This window comes from Camellia sinensis, chromosome 10, assembly GCF_055761805.1.
Source record: "Camellia sinensis isolate YWXY chromosome 10, ASM5576180v1, whole genome shotgun sequence".
NCBI lineage: Eukaryota > Viridiplantae > Streptophyta > Magnoliopsida > Ericales > Theaceae > Camellia > Camellia sinensis.
The window spans coordinates 121204070-121229644 of NC_138970.1; positions in this window are offsets into that span (position 1 = coordinate 121204070).

Here is a 25575-nt window from a genome sequence, read left to right on the forward strand (position 1 = left end):
TCCATGAGGCTAAGTACTTAATTGATATACTTGTTTGAATGCCTGTGGATGAAGGCTAATTGCTCAAATTGGGATGATTTGATTAATGTACGTATGAGATCACTTTTCCAAGTGGTACATATTCAAATACCTTTCAAAACAAACATGAAAATCAAAATGTTCCAACTTTTTCCAAATTAGCCTATATTTGTGTGCAACACATAGTAAAGATAGCCTAATAATCAGAATAAGAGCATATAGTGTAGATAAGAATCTCATCATGATTAGTAGAGGCCAATCTTTGATCGAGTGAGTGGGGTGCTCAATTCATGACCTTCCCCTCTCGTACCTAAGTTCTCGAGCTGAGACACTTTGGTGATGACGGATAAGTAGCCTTTGGCACGAGTCTCAGGTTTCTTAAATTTCTCAAAAATATTTAGGTGTCGACTCTGTAATCTGCCAAAGTAGTCTATTTTTTGATATTTTGATTCAAAATCGATTTTCCAAAAGAATTGTCGAATTTGGACTCATTTGTGTTTATCTATTTCATATTGCACTTGTGGAATCAGATTCAGAACCACTTGAATCCGAACTGTAAGGCTATCATACCCGAAAGGAGCATGAAAAGCAAGCTACAACACCCAATCGGGCGAGTCCAACCCGCCACCCGAACCGCGCAGAACCGATCCGTGAGCACCCCTAATCTTAACCCACAAATATTAGCCCTTGGCTTGACAAAAATAAAATACAAGTAACTGAGCCTCATGCTTCAAAAAGTCCTCTATATCCTTATTTTAGCGAGATCACAACATTTTTACCTGCAAGCTGTTCCACTAGAGGTGAGCATAAAGTCCAATTGGGAAATCTTATCAAAGCATATACATTTTATGCAATTTCATGATTGTTACCCAAAAGACAACCTAAGAGGGGAGGTGAATTAGGTTTTTACAATTAAAAATTAATAATTCCCTAATAACAATTATGACTAACACAATAGATAAATATAGTTAATGAAATAAAAATAATTAAAAACAAATGTTCTAACAACTATGTCAGTTAATGATTTTAGCACAGTGAAAATGTGAAACATAGCTACAGTAATTTAAATAAAATAAAGAGATAAGAAAGAGAGAGAGGCAAACAAATTTATAGTGGTTCGGCTTCAACTCGGCTTACGTCCACTCCTCAAGCTTCACTTGTGATTTTCTACTATGCTCTAGCTTCACGGGGGTGCTAGCAACCTCTTTACAAATGGAGCAATCCTCTACGGATTTTACACAGACTTTTTAAGTCAAGAACACTGAGTGTACTACACTCTTACAAGGTTGAAAAGAAGATGTTTTTGCTTTCACAGAAAGCTACAAGAATTATCTCTCAAAGATAGATATAAAAATGAAGCTCTGGTTTTTCTGTAAACCTCACACAGGAAAGATAGGCTTAAAGCTATACGTCTCTCAGTGTATAATTTCTGAAAGAGAATATAAACAAAAATTGAAGAACACTTCTCAGAGAATTTTTCAGAGAATATATGTGAGTGATTATAGATCAAAAAATATTTTTTGATTTTTTTTGTAACTTGTTTACATTAGAGATTTTGATATATATAATGAAACTTATAGCCGTTTATAGCCATTGTATTCATTTGAATTTATAGTCGTTTATAGCCGTTGTATTCATTTTAATATCTTCCACTCCATCATTATTAATTTGAATATCTTCCACTTGAACCTTTTGGCCTGCTACTGTGCTGGGTTGTTTGAACCTTTTGGTCTGCTGCTGTGCTGGGCTGTTTGAACCTTTTGGCCTGCTGCTGTACTAGGCTGTTTGAACCTTTGTTTTGGACTGTTTAAACCTCTTGTTTGGGCATTATTTTTGGGTTGAAATGAATTCCTGATTTAAGCAAATATTAAATATATTCAAATAATATTTAGGATAAAAGTTTAGGTGAGAAATAATAGGACAAAATAAATTTTGATTCAATTTTTCTCTTTCAAATATTAAAACATAATTAAATAAATCATCAAAATAAATTTTGAATTCTATTTTTTTTTTCAAATAAATTAAAATATAATTAAATAAATCATTAAAATAAATTTTGGATTCTATTTTTCTCTTTCAAATAAATTAAAATATAATTAAATAAACGATCAAAATAAATAAATCTAACAATGATATTAATTCAAATGCCATGCCATGCTAAAAAATGTAAGTTTTTTTCATTTGAAAACCTCATGCAAGATGCTTGTTTGAAAACATAATCAATCCAATGATTTTAATATGTAATCAAGGGGTGGTAAATACGACTTAAGTAATCCTAGGCTAGTGTCTGTAAGTAGGCATAATAAGCACTACCAATGCCACTTTACCGGCTCTTAATCGGAAGCGTATTGGAACCTACTTTGTGCATGTTTCTGGACTTTCACCAAGGACTTCAAGCCATCTTAACATAACCAAACTACATCCTCTAATCTGACTAACCAAACATATTTATCCCAAAACAATTCAAAACGATATTTTGTTTCACAAACAATTCTTTTTCAAAGTGTAACCTCAACAATGCCAATTCAAAAAGCAATGAGGATGAAATGAAATGAAATGACTATGCAATTTATCAATATATTATTAATTTTTCCCCCCACAATTTCCCAATGATTCCTAATCTCCACAACACAATCCTCAATTGTAATTAAATATAACATTTCTATCCAACATATATATATATATATATATATTACATGGATTAACAATAACATATCATTATTTCCATTCTCTCAACACTAGCATATTAACTTGCCAATCCAATCAATTTCTCAACAACAACATTTCCACTTCATGGATATTCAACAATAACAATGACATGCCAAAATTCTTTATCATTTCTCAACAATGAATCTCCACAACACATGATTTCACATTATCTCCACTTTTCTCCAAATTTCCCAAAAATCTAGGATTTTGACAAAACTAGGGTTTCTAATTTTTTAAATGATTTTTTCTGCATAAAACTTGCAACCATCAACATAATTAAAAATCTCAAAGATTTGGAGAAAACATTTGAGAAACCTTCTTTGAACTATATAAAAATCTCATAAATCAAACCCAAACTCAATATATACAAAGCATCATCAAAACAACCATAGATTTGCTAGTATATGTATATGTATATGTAACTCAAAAAATATCTCTACCTCAAGCTCTTGGATGAAGAAGAAAAGAAAACCCAAAATTTGATGGTGTCGAAAATTGCTCTCCACCACACACAATGAAGTCCTCGATGTGCTTTCCAAAAAGGGCTAAGAACAAGGGTCAAAATCTCAACGAATCTTGGCGATTGGAAGGATTTATGGTGGTTAGTGGGTTTTCTAAAGAGAAAGATGAGAGAAAAGAGAGGAAAGCAAATATATATATATATATATATAGAGAGAGAGAGAGAAGTGAAAAAGTAAAGAGAAAAGAGAGATGTATTAACTTTTAAGTGATTGGACACACTTTTCGAAACTGACTCCAGACATACCGCTCGAGCGAAGAATCTTGCGCTCAAGCAAAGAGTTCAAATAGACTACTCGAGCTTTGAAAGTTATGCTCAAACGTAGAAACAGCCCTTTCCAATGTCTCTCACCTTTGCTGAACAGACTGCTCTAGCAATGGGTTTTTCACTCAAGTATGAAACACACCCCTCTTAGTATCTCAGACTTGGAAAACAGAACTGGGAGGCCATGAAGACCACTAAGCGTTGGAAGTTGCGCTCAAGTGAACCCAAGGATAAAACAAGGCCAACTCAACTTCAAGGTGTTTCCCAAACTTTCTCAACTCGTACACACACTCCCGATTTCAAGTCCTGACACAAGGGCACCCGCACACTGGAACGATAACAGTACCGAAGGAGTACAAGGCCATAAGAGAATTAAGAGGCTCTTTACATAAGAATAGTTCTATCATAACTTTTGGTTTCCGAATTAACATCACTAATCATGGGTTTAAAAGACCCAGAACATCACACATTAACACAATATGGACATGTAACCCAATTACTAATGCAACAGTACCATGTGAAGCAAACAAGTATAGACTAAACCACTTTGGAACGTTTCAATCCCCTATGTTTTGAAAGAGTTTTTGATGCGACTAACTATAAGATCTCCCGGATGGATGTCCGAGTGCGCCCGACAGTTCACACCACTAATCTGGTTTCACGAGTGCAACGTAAAATAGAGTGAGAGTTCAAATCTGGCAAATCTATAAAAAAATCCACTAATCACATAAAATGCCAAAAATGGACTATATCACCATACTCAGAGTTGCCACCTAATCTTTTGGGAAAACTAAGAAACCCATGACTCGTATCAAATGAAAGCCATTGTCTGTCACAACCAAAATGTCTTGGCTTAGGAACTTAGGTATGAGAGCAGAAGGTCATGAATGAGCACCCCCACTTACCCAATCAAATATCGACCTTTACTAATTCATAATATGAGATTTATAACAAAAATATGCCCATGTTCCAATTATTAATGCTAAAATTACTATTTGAAGCAAGCAAGTATAGACTAAATCACTTACTTTGGAATGCATGCACTTAAATCAAAGGAAAGATAAGTCTACATGCATAGAAATCAAAATGTGCAACTCAAAGAAAAGATGAGTCCACATGCATAGAAATCAAAATCATCCTAACTTAAGCAAAATAACCTCCATCTACCAGCATTCAAACATGTATCTCAAGTAAGCATGTAGTCTCATGGAAGGATGCTAGACATAGTATGGAAAACACAGACGACCCGGATACAAAAGATGAAAGAAGCTCATCTAGTACTCATCTGCACCAAGTCCAGCGTAGAAGGGTTAGAAAAATATGCATGATCATATATACAAAAATACTAATGCAATACATACACTAGAATGCAACTAAAGACTTGGCTACTAACATATGATATATAAACCATCTCAAAACATGTGATTGCACACATAATCGCATAAGGGATAAAGAAAGAGATAGATAGAATGAGCCAAGTTTTATACATGAAAAATGGATGCAAAACATGGGAAACTAATGAGTAAAGAAAATATGATGCCAAAATATGGAAAGTCCCAAATAAAAAGGATAGTGAAGAAATATAAGAGAAAGATGAATACACATGCATCTAGGGGTGTGCATAATACTGCCGAAACCGCCGAAACCGCCAAAACCGCACCGAGCCGCACCGCCAAGGCAAATTCGTTATTATTTGCCAATCGAACCGCCGGTTTTTGGTAAGAAAAATGGCAAATTCTAGTGACACTTTTATCAATCCGCCGGTTTCTATTTTTCTTCCAAACCGCACCGACCCGCACCGCTATTAAATCATGTTTTATAATATTCTAAAAATTCTTTTTTACTTAAGTTTGCTTGTTATTCTATACCTTAGAATATAGTATTACACTATTGCTCGAAGGGAATTCAAGATGTCAGTAATCCAAAATAAAGTTGGATTCCAATTCACTTTTCAATCTTTTTTTTTTTTCTGGCCATGTTGCAAACTTGCATCAGCTCACTTTTCAATCTAAATACTTTTCAACAGTAAACATTTTCAATATATTGTAAACCCTGAATAATATTAATTTTATGTATTGTGTTTGATCATTGTAGCTTCCACAGATGCTTGTAATGAACTAATGGCATAGTCGTTGATATTATCATGTTATTGCTACACTTGCTACATCAGAAGAAAGCTTCGCAAGATGCTTAACATCACGGTATCTCTCGCCTTTTTTTTACTCTTTGATTTAAGTTTTGTAATTTGAATTATATTTTTTATAAACCGCCAATCCGCCCGAACCGCCAAGGCAAATCCACCATTATTTGCCAACCGAACCGCCGGTTTTTGATAAGGAAAATGGCAAATTCTAGTGACACTTTTATCAATCCGCCACCCGCCATACGGTTTCCATTTTTCTCTCAAACCGCACCGACCCGCACCGCGCACACCCCTACATGCATCTAAACTAGTGAGGTAAACTAGAAAGAATGATGGAAGCTAAATACACTAACAAAGCTACCAAATGAAAAAGAAGAAGCTACAAAGCAAAAGAAACTAAGAAATAAGATAACAGGAAAAAAAAAAAAAATGAGCCAAAGTTCTTCTCAAACATAGGAATGCATGAGAGAAGTACTAATTCTCTTGGAATGTCATTAGAAGCTAGACATGATAAATTTATCCTCAATCATCATGAACAATGAGAGAATTTAATCCATCTAAGCCATGAAAGCTTCACAATGAACATGATACATAATCTCAATCTCAATCACCACAAGATGAGAGAAAGAGTAGAAAATAATAAAAAGAGATATAACTCATCCCTCCTAATCATGAGAATGATCATAAAAGAGATAAGTTGGTCCCTCGATCATTAAGCAATATGAAACACTATTTAATGATTATAGAAGCAATCAAGTAATGAAAATGAAGAATTAAAGCAAGCAAAATCCACCATTCTCATTATGGAAAAGATCATGAGATGATGGACTTCCTTGATCACTAATGGATATAGAAAACCACATGATGATCATAAGAGCAAAATAAGGAAATAAATTAAGATAAGAACTACCATACTCATCATAGAAGAGATGATGAGATGATAGACTTCTTTGATCATCAATGATATAGAAAATCAATGATAATCATAGAAATAGCTCACAAAATGGAATCAAACAAGAAGCAAATCAAGGAAATGAGTAAGAATCTATATCATCTCTCATAAAAAAGAGCAAATAGATGCTTGTTAAGAGTGGGTGAGAGAATAGATTACAAATCATTTCTAGGTAGAAACCATGTTTGGCTCCCAAGAAAGTAGAGAGAAAACAAGAGAAAGTAAGAGAAAATGAAGACAAAAAACTCTCTAATAACCCAATTGAACTCATGGATCACCCAATTAACCCCACAAAACAATCAAAATGATACATTAACATGTGAACAAGGATTGAATTATGAGAATTAGACTTGTTTAGATGATGAGAAAATAGGTGAGAAAACGAGAGAAAACAAAAGTAAATGAAAGCAAACAAGAGAATTATGGAACTAAATCATAGGATAGGACTAGATGTGACGCCCCCAACCAGCATATTATTTTATTGAGAATATTTGCATGATTATGTGTTTTATCTTGTGTTATCTATTCATTTATGGAATATCTGTTTGAATGCGTACTTTGAATTTGAAATTGAAAACCCAAACGATAATTCTTGTAGATAATCCATGTAGATGTTGAATTCATCATGTATCATTTGCCTGTAATTGTAACGGAATGGCTAAAATCACTTTGAATTTAGTAAAAATGTGTTAAATTGGGACATACTACATAAATCATCCTTCTTTAACTTGATTCTCTACAAAATCTTTACATATATGAAGTTATACTTGTTAGTTTGAAGAGTCTTCATAATTTCACACTCACCATCTCATATATTCATGTTTTGGAAGGAAAATAATTGAATTCATACATGCATGGTGAAATCATGAAGTTTTTGGGAATTGTTTTGAAAATTGAAAGAGATTTTGAAGCTATGGTTTGAAAATGATCACGTGTCTAAGAGTTATTATGTGTTTCTTTATGTTTTGGCTAGCCACGCAAGCCTTAGGATATGAAACTTGTGTTTTGGAACTCAAGATTCAATTATGGAAAACCTATAATTCGACCACTTTGCTCGAGCTATGAATCCATCGCTCGAGCGCACTTTGCATGCTTCTAGTATTTTTGCAGAACTTTGCAGTTGACTAGAGCGACCAAGTGTGTGCTCAAGTGAACTCAACATTGCATACCACTTGGCTCGAGTGACCAAGTTATGGCGTAAGCCCACTTTAGTACCATCCAGTATTTTTATAGTCAGACCACAACACTCGAGCGACCAAATGTGCGCTTGAGCGAACACTTTGTTTTCAACAACTTTTGAAAAATATTCTCAAGTGCATATGTACATCCTCATGTTCTTTTAGGCAACTTGGAGCATTGTTTAGGCATCCTTAACAATGAATAAGCTAGAAACACATGTAAAAGAATCGAATTAGGATACAATACTTGTATGCATGTATTTCAATGTGTGTCTTTGATATGTGTTCTGTGTAGGTGGTCACTCGAAGCATAATACATGTATTAGCCCACTGTGAGTAGTATCTTTATAGAGATATGTTTGAAAGTATTTTAATTTGTTACTTGAATGATATTTTGAAATGCTATTTTATATGAATGAATGAATGCCCATTTTGTAAAAGTATTCGTGACATCCTTAGTGAGGCCCTCGCTTGGGGAAAACAATACCATGGCCCTTCGATATTTGAATTACAGATATCTCTGATAGATGATCCTTGTGGTCCCTTTGCTAGACCATTGTGGCCCCTTTGTATAGGCCCTTGTGGTCCATTTGCTTGACCTTATGGTTCCTTTAATTAGGCCATCGGGCCCCTTTGTTACACTAATGGATGTATCATATATGACATTTGCTTACTGTGTTTGATACAATGCATGTTCGATTTGATTTTTTTATTCGATATTTGAAAATGCAAAGTAAGATTTATAATGTTTAGGACTTCATTCATTTAACCCCTTTATTATGATATTACTCACTAGGCATTAGCACACCCCTCTCTTTTATATATATGTAGGTGAGCAACTGGAACGCCAAGTTTAGAGATAGCTCGAGAGTCCACCCTCTTATGAAGCCGTTTTTGAAGTGCCTCCGTGATAGGACGTTGTCACGGCCCAAACCCGCCCCTATAGGTTTAGCGTCGTAATCGGCCAGTAATCTTGGGATTACCAAAGGCCTCTGAACAGATCAACACATAATAAGGGATTGAGGAAACAGATATGTAAAACATACATAGTCCATTGAGTTGTGCAGACATACATGGGACAAAAATTTAAATCTTAATTTCCATAATTAAGATGTCATGCCTGCATCACCATTCATACATATAGACCAACAAAAGACTTGTTCAACTTAACAAAAGAAATACAAAATATTTTAACATGATTCACAAAATCTTGACCACTGCAAAAAAGGAACCTCCTCGGGAGGTACTGTGGCTAGCTGACAAAAAAGAACTACAGGTCATTAACTCTAAACCTAGTCACGTGCCCGGTCACCTACATACATACATAATAATAAGGTGAGCTAGGGCCTAATGAATAATAACAGAGAAAAGATTTTAATGAATGATGTCCATAATAGATTCAGAAATCATATTTCAAATCCCTTAACAATCAGAAAGATAATCACGTTCGTATTCGTATCAGAAACAGAGTCAAATACATATTCATACTCAAATCATGTGTGGTACATCCATTAGCATTAACAAATCACATTGGTCATTCATATCAAGTCCCATAACAGAACCTCCGGTACCGGGTGTCATATAACATACATAGGCCACAGTATTGTTTCCTCCGGGTGAGGGCCTTATGCCACGGTATTGTTTTCCCCGGACGAGGGCTTTATGCCACGGTATTGTTTTCCCCAGGCGAGGGCCTTATGCCACTACATTATTTCCCCCAAGCGAGGGCCTTATGACCATAAGCCATAGTATTATCTCCCTTGGGCCCACCTTTGCTAAGGATACCACAAATACATTTCAAAGAATTGGGCCATCATTCATGTAATCTCAAAATAGCATTTTGTACCATTCGTTTCAAAAACAGATCATATCGTATCATAATGTTCAGAAAGTATTCCATATTGAACATAGCTTACAGAGTTATTACTCACATGTAACTACGATAGCAGAACAAATGAATCAAACAGCTCACGGCGCGTGACCTGTACAAACACATAACAGATACACATTGAAACACATGCTTGAAAAGCACTTAACTTATTTCGTTTCGTTCTTAGTGTGTTTCTAGCCTTTACCCTCGTTATTATGTCTTAATTAGGGCTTAGGAATGCCTAAGATGTGATGAGGATGCCAAAATGTACTTCAAAACACTTAACAAAATTTTTAAAACAGGGCAGTTCACTCGAGCGCAACTTCCATTGCTCGAGCGATCTGTAAAGTCTACAAAAGTATTGGTTGTTTGAATTTTCCGCTCGACGGTTGCTCGAGCACAAGGCTGAGTAAAAAAGGTATCCGCTCGAACGCAACTTCGGTCACTCGAGCAGTCTGTAAAAATCTGTAAAACTTTTAGGAGCTCTCATTTTACGTTCGAGCGTAACTTTAGTCGCTCAAGCGAAGGGTCAAAAACAGGGGTGGTTGCTCGAGCACAGGTTTTTCCATTTGAGCCAACCCCCAAACTCTGCAAAAGTATTGAAAGCTCGCATTCTCCGCTCGAGCGCAGACTCCACCGTTCGAGCGGAGGGTGCAAATTCTGGAATTTCCAGATTGATGTTCAAGCTTTACAACTCAAATTCAAACCAACAAAACACATCCTTTTGGGCCCAAAACTTGAGGAAACATATGTAAACTTGTAAAATATTGTGAATTCAAATTCATGTCACAAAATCAAAGCCCAAAAGTATGCCAATTGTACAAAATCATACTTGAAACTCATGATATAAACATGCATGTAATTTCTTCAAACTTAAACCTTTCAAATCATGCTCAAACAAGGCAAATTGATGGAAAACATGATGAAGTCTCATAATTAAGTTAAAAACATGACATGCATGAAAGAATTGCTTGAAATCAACTTCAAAAATACCATGAAATGCACATGCATGCTCCAATCTTCTTCTTCCTACTTCATTAGTTCATTTCATGCATTAATCCTTCATTATCTTTTCAATTCACGAATTAGGTGAGCCAACTACATAACTTAAGGTTAGATTTCTTACCTACAAGTCTCAACTTTTTGACTACTAGAGTAATCCCTTCCAAATTCTCAAGTTAAGCTAGAATCCAAGCTAATTCCTCTTAATTCTCCTTCTTCTAGTTAACAACTTGAATCTAACCTCTCTCACTCTCGCTCTCCACGTTTGGTCTTCAAAAGACGAGGAAATGAAGGTGTAAAGTGTATAGAAGGTGTTAGAAGTGGCCTTATATAGGCTCATTGGGGAGCTTAATTAAGCTAGGCTTAAGTTAACTAAGTTGCATTATTTAATTCTAATTATTTGGTTCCAAATCGAATTTCAATTAAACCTACCATAATTTTCCAAAAATTCCCAATAACACATAACCCAAGTCAATTTTGTGATCAGATGCCAATAAGGCCTTCAATTCGCATACCGAATCGGAAATACAGGCATATATTCCTACCATGAACAGATATAAATGCAAATAACATATAACACATGCAATTAACACAGAATTTCCTCTTAATTACTTGTTAGACATTCTTAAGGCACTCTTAATCATGGTTTAATACACAGGTCGAGGTTGTTACAGACGTGCTTGGACTCAAATGGAGCTAAGCTTTGTCTACCCTTTTTTTTTCTTCTTTTGTTCGATTTTATTTTGTTATTTGGAGTTTTTGTTTAAATTGTGGGAGTTGTACAATGTTTAAGTTTGTTGGTTGTGTACCTATGTATAAAGAGTGAAGTTTTAAATATTTATGAAATTTGCCATGTATGCACCGCTCAATGGATTTATTTTTATTTTAATATTACTTCTGCTAAGCCCCGTTTATTATATTATGATTTGATTTTGTCTTTGAAACCGGCGGTAATCTAGGACTACTAGTTGGTCATGACCTAAACCTCTAGGGGCGGGTTCGAGTCGTGACACTAGAACCCTATATACAGTTCATATTTAATCTAAATAAGCAAGAAAAATTGAGAAAATAAAGTGTATGGCAGATGAGAAAATAAGAAAGAAAATAAAGGAAAACTAGAATTCGATCAATTCCAACAAATCCTACGGAAGGGTGGCTAATCCCCACCACTATCCAAAAGGCCCAATCACATCTTAAACAATATAAATCAGAAGTATGGAGTGTTTGGCAAGAGAGAAAAGAAAAGAAAAGAAAATAGAAAAGAAAGTGATGAGAAAGTTCTTGAGTTTACTTCAAATAAAGAGGAAAAGCTCCTTGATTAGAAAACTCCACTCTAAGCACCCTCAAGCTTCTGAAATCTTCCTTAAATCTCTAGCAATAAAAGCTTCAATTCATGGCTCCAATGGAGGTATATGTATAGGTGTACGTATAGAGAGAGAGAGAGAGAGAGAGAGAGAGAGAGAGAGAGAGAGAGAGAGAGAGAAATTGAATGCCTAAAAGCTTTGAGATCAAAATGGGTGTCTCTATGCTTTTGTAAACTTTCCAACCCTTCCCACCTTTTTTTCTCTGGAAAGAGGGATATGTTTATAGGCTAAGAGGTTGCTTGCTCTGTAATTTTCCCAAGAATTGCGAAAGTGGCACCTCCATATGCATAGGGGATCATCTTTTAGAAACTACTCTGTTTCTCGACAAAGTTGTCCAGCCAAACAAAAGTTGTTCGGCCATCACTTTTTTGTATGGCCAACACTAAAGTGTACAACCATACATAAAAATTGTCCAACTAAGCAAGTTTTGTATGGCTATGGAAAGAAATGAGAAAAATGAAATGAAACTAGGATTTTTCTAGAGAATTCTCCTCCTTTCCATCCATTTTCACTTTGTCTTTGCTCAGTTACCGAAAAGTACAGTGTTTTGATTGAAAAGTGAGCTTGAACATTATAGAAATGATTAGATTCTACAAAGCTAAAAACATTTGAAACAAAATGGATGCAAGGTTGGGATTCACTTTCAGATATGGCTTTTTGCTAGAGAAATCAAAGTATTGCGCTTTTTAGTTTTCATCATCTGGTGCCTAAAATGAAGCACTCAAGTCTTAGGGTTAGTCAAAATAGGGTGTCTACATTATCCTATAAAAAGGGGTAAAATAACTCATAAACGGGAAAATCTGAACTATTCCAACTTAGGTGATAAAGCCTTCCTCGACTGATCAAACACGGAGTTTATATCATATAAGCACATAGCCTCATGGTAGTATAATAGACATGATGAAGAAGAAATCACACATATAGGATGCACAAGAATAGAAGGCGGCTTACCTAGTACTTCTCTACATCATGCCAAGTGCATAAAGGGTTAGAAATCAATGCATGATCTTAAATACGAGTCTAAGTGATAAGAAATGGTGAGAATACTTATCAAGTACTCTAGCCAAGTGTAACAAAAGATAAACAGTTAGAAAACATGCATGATCCTAAATGCAAGTTTATACCAAATGCAATATTCACACATAAAATGAATCCTACAAGCTTGATTGTTACTAAGATGACATATGATACAATGAATTTGTACACGCCACATAATAAAGCAATCTAATGGAACATGATAATTCTGGCTCGAATGCATGATCTAAGGCTAAACATGTGAATGTCATGATGACAGCATGAAAAATCAAAGGAAAACGAAGATAAGCTAGAATGAACGACCAAAGAAAGTAAGGGTAAGGAGAAGAGAAACTCATCCCAATGCACACGACAAATATATGAGCTAATATTTCTACAATAATCAGGACTCTAGTGAGGATAGGAAGGTCCTAACCCTCACTCTCATAGAAACAATTATGAACTACCTGAATCAATGGAAAAGAATTTTGGAGGATAGGTCTAACCTATCATGCTGAGAAAACCGTGCTTGGGTTTCTATAGCAATGATAATCAACAAGAGAAACAATAATTAATGAAATAAAGAAGTAAAGAAGGTTCCAACGATGATAAAGGGGTTCTTTCCCTCAAACACATGAAAAAGGGTTTAGGCTACTTGAGTTCACGCCACGAAGTGTCGAGAGAGGAGATTCGGTCTATTCTCATGGAAAAAACCCTGCCTGGGCTTTTATATCATTAAAAAAATAACAAAATAACGAAATAAGGGAAACTCTAATGAGAATGGGGAGATTCTTACCCTCTAACACATGAATGAGGGTGTAAACTACCCAAATTCATGAAAACACAGTAAAGAGAGGGGAGAATCTAATGATTCTCATAGAGAAAGCCATGAAAGGGCTTTTAACCCATAATGAAATCAAGAAAAAACAATTCGGACTAGGCCAAAGTCAATATATAGGCCTCCACTAGCTACAGAAAGGAGGAGAAGAAGAGAGAATCCAACTAAGTTAACAACAACAACAACAAGCAGCAAAGCAATTCAAACTCGGCCAAAGTCACTAAATAGGCCTCAACTAGCTACAAAAATGAGGAAAATAAGAGAGAATCTAACTAAGTTATCAACAACTCAGCAATCAATTTGAGAATCTCAAAACAATAAAGGAAAATAAGTATAAATGTAGAGAAAGGGGAGTTGAGATATGTGACAACCCTCACTACTGATTAGTGCTAATATATGATTAGGCATGTTAACTGATTGACTGACTGAATTACTAAACTGATTAATTGTCTGTATCTGTTTTAGTACATTTCTATTTGTTCGACTGTCAAATTATCTGTTCATGTTTTATGTTTTAAACTGCAAATTGAATGCCATATCGACGGCCGAACCAGAAATTGATTAGCGTTATGTGCTAATTAGAATTTATGGGATTTTATGGTATATTTACTTGAAATGTGATTTGGTATAATTAAATTAGATTAAATAGCATTGAAGCACAAAAGTCTAAGTATTTACCATAATGCCATGTTAGTGGACCACTTAGGCAACACATATTGAAGCCCTATTACTGTCACACCCCAAACTTGCCCCTAAAAGTTTGGGCATGACCACCTTAGAAACGGACATAAAACCTGGTGAATATAACCTATGGGGCCTAAACGGAAGCATTTCATATCATATAATAGCGTAATATAATATCCGTTGAGCTACCACTACTATGCCAGGATCGCAAACAAAACATAATACAGATAAATATACAGTGACGTGCATCTGTAGATAGCTATGTACATATACATATATAGACCAGCCCTCAAGGTCGGGCGTATAACGAAAACATGAGAAGGTAAACGGATTACATACACATCAATCTTAACAGACATTTAGGATACAAATCAAAAACTTAGCAAAACTCCATAACATGAGCGGCAATCATCTAAGAGCTTAGATACTCAGGGATTGACAACTGGGTAACGGAAGCCACAGGTTAAGGCTGACCTCCAAATTGAGTGCCTACAGAAATAGACATAAAATAAAGTGAGCCAAGCTCCGTGAATAATAGCACATAACAATTCAATGCTCAACGTGGATTATAGTACATATCCGTGCATTTATAAATAAAGAGAACATATGGTTAATTTGTTTCTGTATCAATTTTAGAACGGCCTTGGCCCAATCTTAAACAGAATGGCTTTAAGCCCTTAACAGAGTGGCATGAAATCCGTAACAGAATGGCATGAAGCCCTTAACAAAATGGCATGAAGCCCTTAACAAATGGCATAAAGCCCTTATCAGAATGGCATAAAGCCCTTGTCAGAATGGCATAAAGCCCTTGTCTTACATGTATGAACTCAAGAGGTGGCTCGTACGAATTCTACATGTAACTCGCATTGCAGCACTTAGTTCCGTACAGCACTTTGTTCCATACCAGAATTTCATAGGTCTTAAAGACCGAATCATCATATCATGTCATATAATCTCAGTTTTCTTAGAATACCATTATGCAATAATGCACATAAGTTTCCCATGGCTTGGTTACAAATTAAGACAGGTGTCTCGTGTGCAACTGAATAATAATAATAATAACAACTATTAACTGAGGCCACATATATCATTACCATATGCTTAATAAGGACAGAATAACCCACATTCTAATGTGAGTCACATAATGATGTTAAACATTTGCCTGCATGTCATAGGTTCTTAACGACCTCGGGTCCATATGTAATAGAATAAAATAATCTCAGTTTTATACAGATACCTTGGTTTAAAGATGAACATAATTCCATTTATTCGTTAAGAAACGGCATAGTTTGCTTATAGATAATAGAGGATTATTATTCGTTATTGACAGAATAGAGTCATTTCAAAGTCATACCGATGTATGCCAATCTTTCAACGTTCACATTGATTTTCAATCATCATAAATGTTCGTGTAACACTTACGAGAAACAGGGTGTTAATGATAATAATTATCAATGGTAAATAAAATGTACATTTTCGTACTATTACTCACAGTGTGCTGGTGGAGCATTTATTCCTCCTGAAGAGTGTCCTACACACATACGAAGTCACACATTAATTCTCTAAATCATTTCTCCTAATTTCCTTTCTCATTTTAACATGATTCATAATGCTTATAACAAAGTTCATTTGCAGACTTTTAACATTATTTCGAAACATCTCAAAAATCCAATTAAACCTGTACACGTATAATTCAACCCACCAATTCCATGATTCTATTTTCAATTTGGGCAAAATCATTATTTATCATCACAAATTAACCTAGGGTTTTTAAGAAAAATAAAGTTTTCCATAAAAATTCAAACTTCTCACACCATTACCTTACATCCCAATTTTCTCCTTCATTATACATCTAAGGGTCCTACTCCATCACCTTAACCCATCAATTGAACCCTCCATGCTTCAAACCCTAAATTCTCAAATCTCATAATTTACTCTATATGCTCAAAAATGAAAATTTGTACATTTATACAATGACAATACCACAAATCTATCTATTAATGTAAATATTGAAGAACACTAGAACCCTTACCTCAATAATCAAGCAAAGGAGCAAGCTTTGAGAAGAAGCCTTCGCAAATCCGAGTTCCAATCGGGTGAAAACGTTGACCTTCTCTTGTTCTCCATCCTTGATGCAAAAACCATGGTGGATTGTTGATCAAAGTAGAGGAAATCAAGGTTTTGGGGGCTAGGGTTTCGGACTTAGAATGAGAGGAAAGAAGAGGGGAAAAGAAAAATGAGAGAAAAGATCCAAAAATCCCGTTTTTACGTTGCTGTACTCGCAAAACCCGCTCGAGTGGTGCTCCTGATCTAGCCTCGCAAGCTTCTCGATTTGACTTTGTTGCTGCTAATTCACGGGCTGCTCTGGATCCGGCCACACAGGCTTTATATTGTAGTTGACCTTTGAACTTTCTGAATTCTAGTCCAAGGTTTGAAAACGAGGAGTCGAGTCCCGAGGCTGAGAGCGATCCTAAGCTGCACAATCTCAAGAGCGATCCTAAGCTGCACAATCTCAAGAGCGATCCTAAGCTACACAATCTCAAGAACGATTCCACACAGGTCTTCGCAGGACCGCGTAAAACATTTTTTTTTTTTTTGAAATCTTTTAAGAAAGCGACTAGTTGCTCGCGCTGAAGACGGTGTGGGACCAATCTGGATCAAGCCAGGATCCTTCTCAGTACTCACATTAACAAGCATGATCTCATTCATTAAGGGCTTAGCACGCCTCTCTTTCTCTCAGTTGATCAAATTTTTGCAAATCCCGAGGAATTCCTTCCTCTTTGTTTTCACCACAATGTTAGAAAAAGTTTTGAAAAGCTTAAGTTAATACAACGATTCAAGGCACAGAAGAGCAGGCAAAAGGTACTGCTGTTTCATTCAAACTTTCTGGCACAACTGGCGCAAGGCAGAAGCAAACACAAGAGTGTGAAAATCACTGCTGTTTCATTCAAATCTGTTGGCACAACTGGCTCCCCGGCAGAAACAGACTCAAAAGAAAACAAAAGGACAAACACAAAACAAAATAGTGATATCCGAAGTAACACCCCCGGAATCACCCGACTCTAACAAAGCAGGACTAACTCGATACAGCAAGACAGACCTTTAATCAAAAAGACCGACTCAAAACAAAGAGACAGACTCAAAACAAAACCACAGAATTGACTCAACACCCAAGTCAGAAGCTATAAAAACTAGTATTCACAAATGCTCAAAACAGTGCGTGCCACACGCCACATCTAGAGTAAACTGAATGCCACCCGCAGGTGGTTCATCCCTTGATCACATCACATTATCCCCCACAAGTTCACTAATCAAGTGCCGATAGACTTTGCTGAGCTGGTGCGGCGATGACCTTGTTATCAAACAGATCTTGTACATCGTGGCGAAGACGAAAGCAACTGTCAGTGTCATGACCGGTTTGTTGATGGTACGCACAGTATTTAGTCTGGTCATGCTTTGGAGGGAGAGGATCGGGTAGAGGCCGTTGTTCCAATGGTTTCAGATATCCCTTTTGGATCAAGACCTCTAGAGCCTTTGACAAAGGCATATAAAGTGGGGTAAAAATCCTCTTGACTCGACGTGGCTATTTGTTTTTTTGTGAGCTACTTCCGGACGCACCGGTGAATGGGGTAGCTGTTTTTGATGCGGTGGTGGTAACCATGCCCACTTCAGAAGATCTTGCAGCTGTATCGCCACTAGTGGTCGCATTCGAACTGCGAAAAAACGCCCTCCTGGGCCGCTCCTTCTCCTGGTCAAGAAGGCCCTGCTTCATAGCGTCCTCGATCTGTACTCCCATCTCATGTAAGTCTGAAAAGGTGGGGAAGGGGAGAACGATCATTTTCTGCATAAGCTTGGGCTGGAGATTGCGCACAATCATCTGAATTTGATCTTTGTCAGTGGGCCTAAGGGTCATCATCAAGGCCTTGGCCCTCCAGCGGGCTACGAAATCAGAAAAACCCTCCTTAGGCTCTTGCCTTGTTGTCTCAAGATCACGGGTTGTGACCTCGATTTGCGTGTTATAGGAGTACTGCGCAACGAAGGCCTCGACCATCTCATCCCAGTTCCGTTTGACATCGTCTTCTAATTTTGCATACCAGATAGCGGCCACACCCGACAGGGTCCGGCCAAATAATGAAAGTTTCTGCAACCTGGTGAGGCCCATCGGCCTTAGTATGTCCGAAAACAACTGGAGGTGCACTATGGGATCGCCAGATCCATCAAATCGGTCGATGTGTGGCATCTTAAATCTGTCCGGCAACGTCACAGCTACGTCGGTATACCCGTCTTCAATGTCCGGAATGGATTTTACTCCCTGAGATTTCTTGAACATCTTTTCCAGCTTGCTCACCTTCAGCGCTGTAGGGTCTAACTCGAACTCAAAGGGTGAATCTGGCAGGTTGATCGGTGCTTTAGACAGCTGGGGTAAGATTGGGGGCGGAGCCGGTCCTGTCGGAATGTTCGTATCTCCTTGGACATTTGGTGCCTCCTCGGGTGCTGGAACTCCTAGTGGGGGAGGGGCTTGGTGCGAAGCAGATGCTCCATTTTGCTGTTGCAGCCTGATGATTAGCTCAGCCTGTTGGGCCATGATCGTAGCCTGCTGTTTGGCAAATTCTGTCTGCCGGGCAGCGTCTTGCTGCATGAGTTTCATACTTTCTTGGAGTTGACGTATCATTTCCTCTATCCCTGCCATGTTCTGCTGTTCCGGCTGACTGACTGGTGAGGTGACTAAAAACTGATAAAAACTGAGGCCTCAGCCTGACTATTCACTAGTAGGGTGGATAAGGGCTACCGATCTGGTAACTGCTGAACTGGTGATTTGTGCCTGACTGGCCCTTTTACCCTGCCTCTGGCAAAGGAACACTGATTGCCTTTGAACTGAATCTCCGACCTGACAAAGTCTATCAGCACAAGCCCGATGAACCTCGGGGGATATTGGAGCCTTCTGAAGCTATGGTTCCAAGACTACCCTGGCAACAGAGAAAACAGACAGCATCTCAGCCTGATTTCACCTGAACAGATACGAGCATAGTTGAATGAGTGTGCTCTCTACTGAATTCTGCCCAAAATTCTACCGATGAACTGATACCCTCAGGTAAAACTGATTCCCAGATACTGATGCCCGCAGGCCTGATACTCAGACTTGCAAACTGATACACACAACCTGTAGAGACACACTCTGATAGCACATAGCAAGCAAGTAAGAGCCAAAACACCCCTATGTTGGGGTAAGGTTTCCCTGTCCTATTTTGTCAGGAGCTAGGGTTTCACTACGCACGCAGCGGTTTCAAACAACCTATAAACAGGTAAGCAACATGTCCTAGTTTGGAATGGTCACTATGGATTCCGAATATGCACTAGGTCGAATGGTCAAAAGGGTGCCCCGGTAAAAACCGGGGTTTGTGTTCCCATACTATTAGAGCCCATAACCGGTCAGCCTTATGGTCATGCCTTGACAAGACAAGCCTCCGGCAAACCGTTCAGGAATGGCAGATGGCAAACACGGTGTCCTAGGCACACCAATGCAAATACAATGCAAAGAGACACATAAATGAAATCAAAACAGAAAAACACGAGTTCGAGTCAAGCTCTCTAAATCCCCAGCAGAGTCGCCAGAAACTGTAGACACGCCTGTGGGCCTCACTACAGTTTGGACTCAATTTGTGTCACGGTTCTTAATCTGAACCAAAGAGTCCAAATTCGGCAAATCGTTTTGAGAAACAGATTTTTGAAAAGAAGTGCCAAACATGGACTGCTTTGCCAGATACAGAGTCGCCACCTAAATATTTTTATGGGGGAATTTAGGAAACCCTGACTCGATGCCAAAGGCCACGTGTCCGTCATCACCAAAGTTGCCTCGGCTCGGGAGCTTGGGTACAATTGGGGAAGGTCAGCTATGAGCGCCCCCTCTCGCCCGATCCGAAGATCGGCCTCTACTAACCGTGATATCCGTTTTTGAAAACGTTATGTGTTCTTATTCCGGTTATTAGCCTAGAATTACTATGTTATGCGCACAGCAAACAAGTATAGACCAAATCGCGTAAATTGGAACAAAACATTTCATGCTTGTTTTGAAAATGGTTTGCTACTCGCAAGTAGGCTAAAATGCAGGTTTTGCCACCCTCGAGCGAGCTTTTAGAAAAGATGGTTTTGCCACTATCTAGTGGGCTTAAAACTCATAGTTTTAATGCGTTATCCCAATTCAGGTAATTCAACCTCCATCCACAGGCATTCAAGTAGTTATATCACATAAGCAGCTAGCCTCATGGTAATCATGCTGTTATGGCAACACTCACACACATGCGGTATGCTAAAGCATAAATGCTTACCGAGTACTCCGAGCCAAAACAAAAACTAGTTAGTAATCATATGCATGATCCTAGTTTATGTTAAGATGGCTAATGCAACACATGCAAAATGCAACTAAGATAGGCTCGGCTAATCTACAATGACATGTGAAATGCTACAACTAACACGTATTCAATTTGGAATTGAAATACAAATGCAGTTAGAATGGTGCGCCGAGCCCGGTGCATGCAAGACAAATGTATGAATGCACGCGTGCATAGCATAAGGTATGCTAATTTAAATATGCCCTAGTCTGCCATCATAAGCGGGTAAATAAAAGGGAAAAAAGACGTGGGGTTAGAAGACATACACACACTCACGCACACTTATTACACAATTGCCCTCGCTCGGAGGGTCCAAATAAATATTACAATCCGAATACTAAATTAATTATTACAGAATTTCTAATTAATTAACAAATTAAACGTAGGATTAAAGTGGCCACAGCCCCTGCCTCGAAATGCGTGGATGATGCATGCTTGACTCGCCTTGCTCGGAAATTCGCTGCCATAGCACTGTTGCCTCTGTTTACACTGCTCTGCTCCTCTGAAAATTGTGTGACTCCCAAGGTGCACTCTCTGGACACTGGGGAACATCACCAACCAAGTGGGATCACCACCGGCCGGAGGGGATGATCACCGGCCACTGAATAATCTATCGGCCAAACATGTTTTGCCGGTCAGTACCCAACACTGCCGGCCGGCCAATTCTTCCTGCCGAAACCTGCAGCTGGCAGTAGCAGAGGGCAAGCAGTGTATGGTATGGAATTTTCAAACAAATGTGAGCATGGACACACTCCTTATCATGCAATGGACTCAAGGGAGCATGGCCCTTGACCCCCGGGCCACCAATTGCGCATTTCGATGCATGATGGCCGAAGAGTCAAGTATGCATTTCAATGTCAAATGCAATACACACAAAACATACAAGGGACCCAACCTCAATCATGGTTGATCAAGAGGCGAGGCAATGCACAACGATGCACATGCGACCTAAGCATGCAAGCAAACATACAAACATGCAATGCAACTATATAGCACACACAATGCTAATAACATAACATGCACAACGCATTGAAACATGGCATACACAATGCATAATGGACTTACACTAACATGAGTGGACCTCAGCCACACTCACATCAGTAGCCATGAGATGAAAAATGAGACTCCCGAAATACGTGCACGCATGCACGCAAACCGAAGACCAAGCCTAAGGCATCAAATGCCACTCTACCCAATGCATGGCAAGGCATAGAATATGGTATGTAAACATGCAAATTTCAGCACTGAAATGTGATACAAAACAGCCCCGAAACATGAAAACATGGCACCCGATACATGGAATGAACCCCGAAATTCGAACTAGGCACATGGAATGACTTACAGCTATACAAAGCATGCATTATTTGATCATGAAGCATGAAGACAGATGCAAGACAGTCCCAAAACATGCATATTTCCAATTTATAACAAGCCTCAAAAATGAACACAAATAGGGCTACTCTATCATGCAAAAATGGCCCTAAAAGAGAGATTAAACACAAAGGGACAGAAGCTGGCCCCAAATGGCAAAAATCCCTTCAACAAAGTTGAAGAGGGGATCAACACAAGGCACTTTACAGTTTACATCAAACCATGAAAATAATCACAAATAAGGCCAAACTATCATGCAAGAAAAGGCCTAAAAGAGGGGTAAAGAGACAAGTGGTGGCTTCTGTTCTCAAACAGAGGAGATCCCTTCAACAATGTTGAAGAGGTGCTCAAAACAAGATATTTCACAGTTTATGGTAAAGTCCAAAACAACTCACAAATAGGCCTAAAATACTATGCAAAAATTGGCCTAAAAGAGAGATAAAGAAGCAAGTGATAGTAGGAGACCTCAAACAGAGAAAGACCCTTAATCAAACATGGAGATGAGCACAAAATATGACTATTTACAGTTTGGGTCAGAGCCCAAAAATTCTAGCAAGTATGGCTTAGATACAAAGCAAAATAAGGCAAAAAAGAGGAAAAAATGGACTCACCCTTGTAGACCAATGGACCAGCAGCTCTTGGACCAAGTTTGGGAGCTCTTCACCTCTGGAAAGCAGCCTCAAGTTACTGGCATGGAGGATGGAGGCCTTGTGCTATGAGGTGTAGGGTAGATGGTGTAGGACTAAAGAGGTTTTGGTGCTTAAAGTAGAGAGAGAGAGGGATTGAATGCAAGAGCCTTAAACCGATTTTTGTAACCCTCTAAAATGCAGCTGGGGGTGCTGGTTATATAGGCAAAGGAGAGGGAAAAAAGGGGGGGAAAACCAATTCAAATTTCCCCCCCAAAAGAGCAGACCCTCGGGCAGGGGTTTTGGTGCAAAACAGCTGGCACAGCTGGCATCCACTAAATCTGTAGAATACTCTGGAAGGTCGTCGGCTAGCAAAATTGGTTGGTCGGCTACTTTAACTGGTCGGTTGGCCATCTATTTGGCCGGTTAGCCATCTTTTCTGGTCGATCGGCAGAATGTTTGGTCGGCCGGCAGGAAAAATCTGCTCTGCAGGTTCAATTTCAAACGGGCATAACTCCTTCATATAAACTCCTTTTCAGGTCATTCTTGTGTCCAAATTGAAGCCCCGGAAGTAAGATTTCCAATGGAACCAGCCTTGCATCAAAATTTCTACTATGAAAAAAGTTATGCTTATTTTGGTGAAGGTTGCTCAGTTTCGGTCCAACCGGGATGATGCCCAACTTCAACCAATCATATCTCCCCCATCCGGACTCGGCCTTAGGAGATTCTTGAGTGCAAAACGAAGCCCCAGAAGTCTTCTTTCCAATGGTGGTGGCCTCATAGATTAACTTAGAGTGCATAGACAGATAAACCTGATTTAGCGAGAATTGCTCCTCTCTCTCTTAGCGATTCTTGTCTATCTTCTTCTCTAACTTGGTTTCTTCTCTCTTCCCCTTCTTTCTTCAACTTCAAACCCCTAAGCAAGGTGTTTTGAAAGATTTTTCAAGGATGTCATCTCTCTTTTATTCATTTCCACTTTGTCCTTACTCGGTTTATCTAAAAACACATCATTTGACAAAATGTGAGCCTCGGAACATTGTAAAAACTTTATTTCAAAAATGTTTTGAAAAAGAGGGTTCTAAGGTCTAAAAACCCTCCAAAATAACTTTGGTCCAAAATGGGGTGTGAAGTTGAGATTTGTCTCTCTTCTTGCCGAAGAAACTGAACCTTTGCCCTACACACCTTTCTCCACCAAGTAAACCATCAGTAACGCCCAAGTCTTGAGGGCGGTCAAAAATGGGGTGTCTACAGTTGTCCTTCTTTGACAGAACTCGGAAGTCAAGAAGTGACGTGAGTGAATGTCAAAGCCTAGAGACGACCCATTTTTGACAAGGCCGAAGACTTGGACAAGCAAACAAAATACCGATAAATAAATGGTTGTGCCCGCAGGCTGCCTACGTATCCCTTTGCAAGGAATCAATCCAGCGTAGTTCAAGGGCAGGATGCAAATGATATGCAGGAAGACTTTGATAATTGGACTTATACGCTACGCGAAGCTGGTTTGAAAATTGTGAAATCTTCACGAACATGTGCGATAGATATACAGAGTAAGCATGTGCGATAGATACACTAAGTGAGCATAGTGTGATAGATACACAAAGCGAGCGTGTGATAGATACACAAAGCAAGTAAAGTGTGATAGATACACAAAAGTGAGCACGTGTGATAGATACTCAAAGTAAGTATAGTGTGATAGATACACAAGGTGAACAAAGTGTAATAGATGCATTAGGTAAGCGTGTGATAGATACACAAGGGTGAACGCAAAGTGTACTAGACGCACTAAGCGAACAAAGTGTGATGGATACACAAAAGATGATGAAGTGTGATTGATACACTAAACATGGACACAAAGTGTGATAGATGCACCAAGTGAACAAAGTATGATTGATATACTAAATGTGAACACGAAGCGTGATAGATGCACTTAGTGAACAAAGTATGATAGATATACTAAAGGTGAACATGAAGTGTGATAAATGCACTTAGTGAACAAGTATGATGGATATACTAAAGGTGAACACAAAGTGTGATAGATGCACTTAGTGAACAAAGTATGACTGATATACTAAAGGTGAACACAAAGTGTGATAGATGCACTTAGTGAACAGAGTATGATAGATATACTAAAGGTGAACACAAAGTGTGATAGATGCACTTAGTGAACAAGTATGATGGATATACTAAATGAATGAAGTGTGATTGATACACTAAATGTGAACACGAAGTGTGATAGATGCACTTAGTGAAAGGAGTATGATAGATATACTGAAAATGAACACAAAGTGTGATAGATGCACTTAGTGAACAAGTATGATGGATATACTGAATGCATGAAGTGTGATTGATACACTAAATGTGAACACGAAGTGTGATAGATGCAGTTAGTGAACAGAGTATGATAGATATACTGAAAATGAACACAAAGTGTGATAGATGCACTTAGTGAACAAAGTATGATTGATATACTAAATGAATGAAGTGTGATTGATACACTAAATGTGAACACGAAGTGTGATAGATGCACTTAGTGAACAGAGTATGATAGATATACTGAAAATGAACACAAAGTGTGCTAGATGTACTTAGTGAACAAAGTATGATTGATATACTGAAAATGAACACAAAGTGTA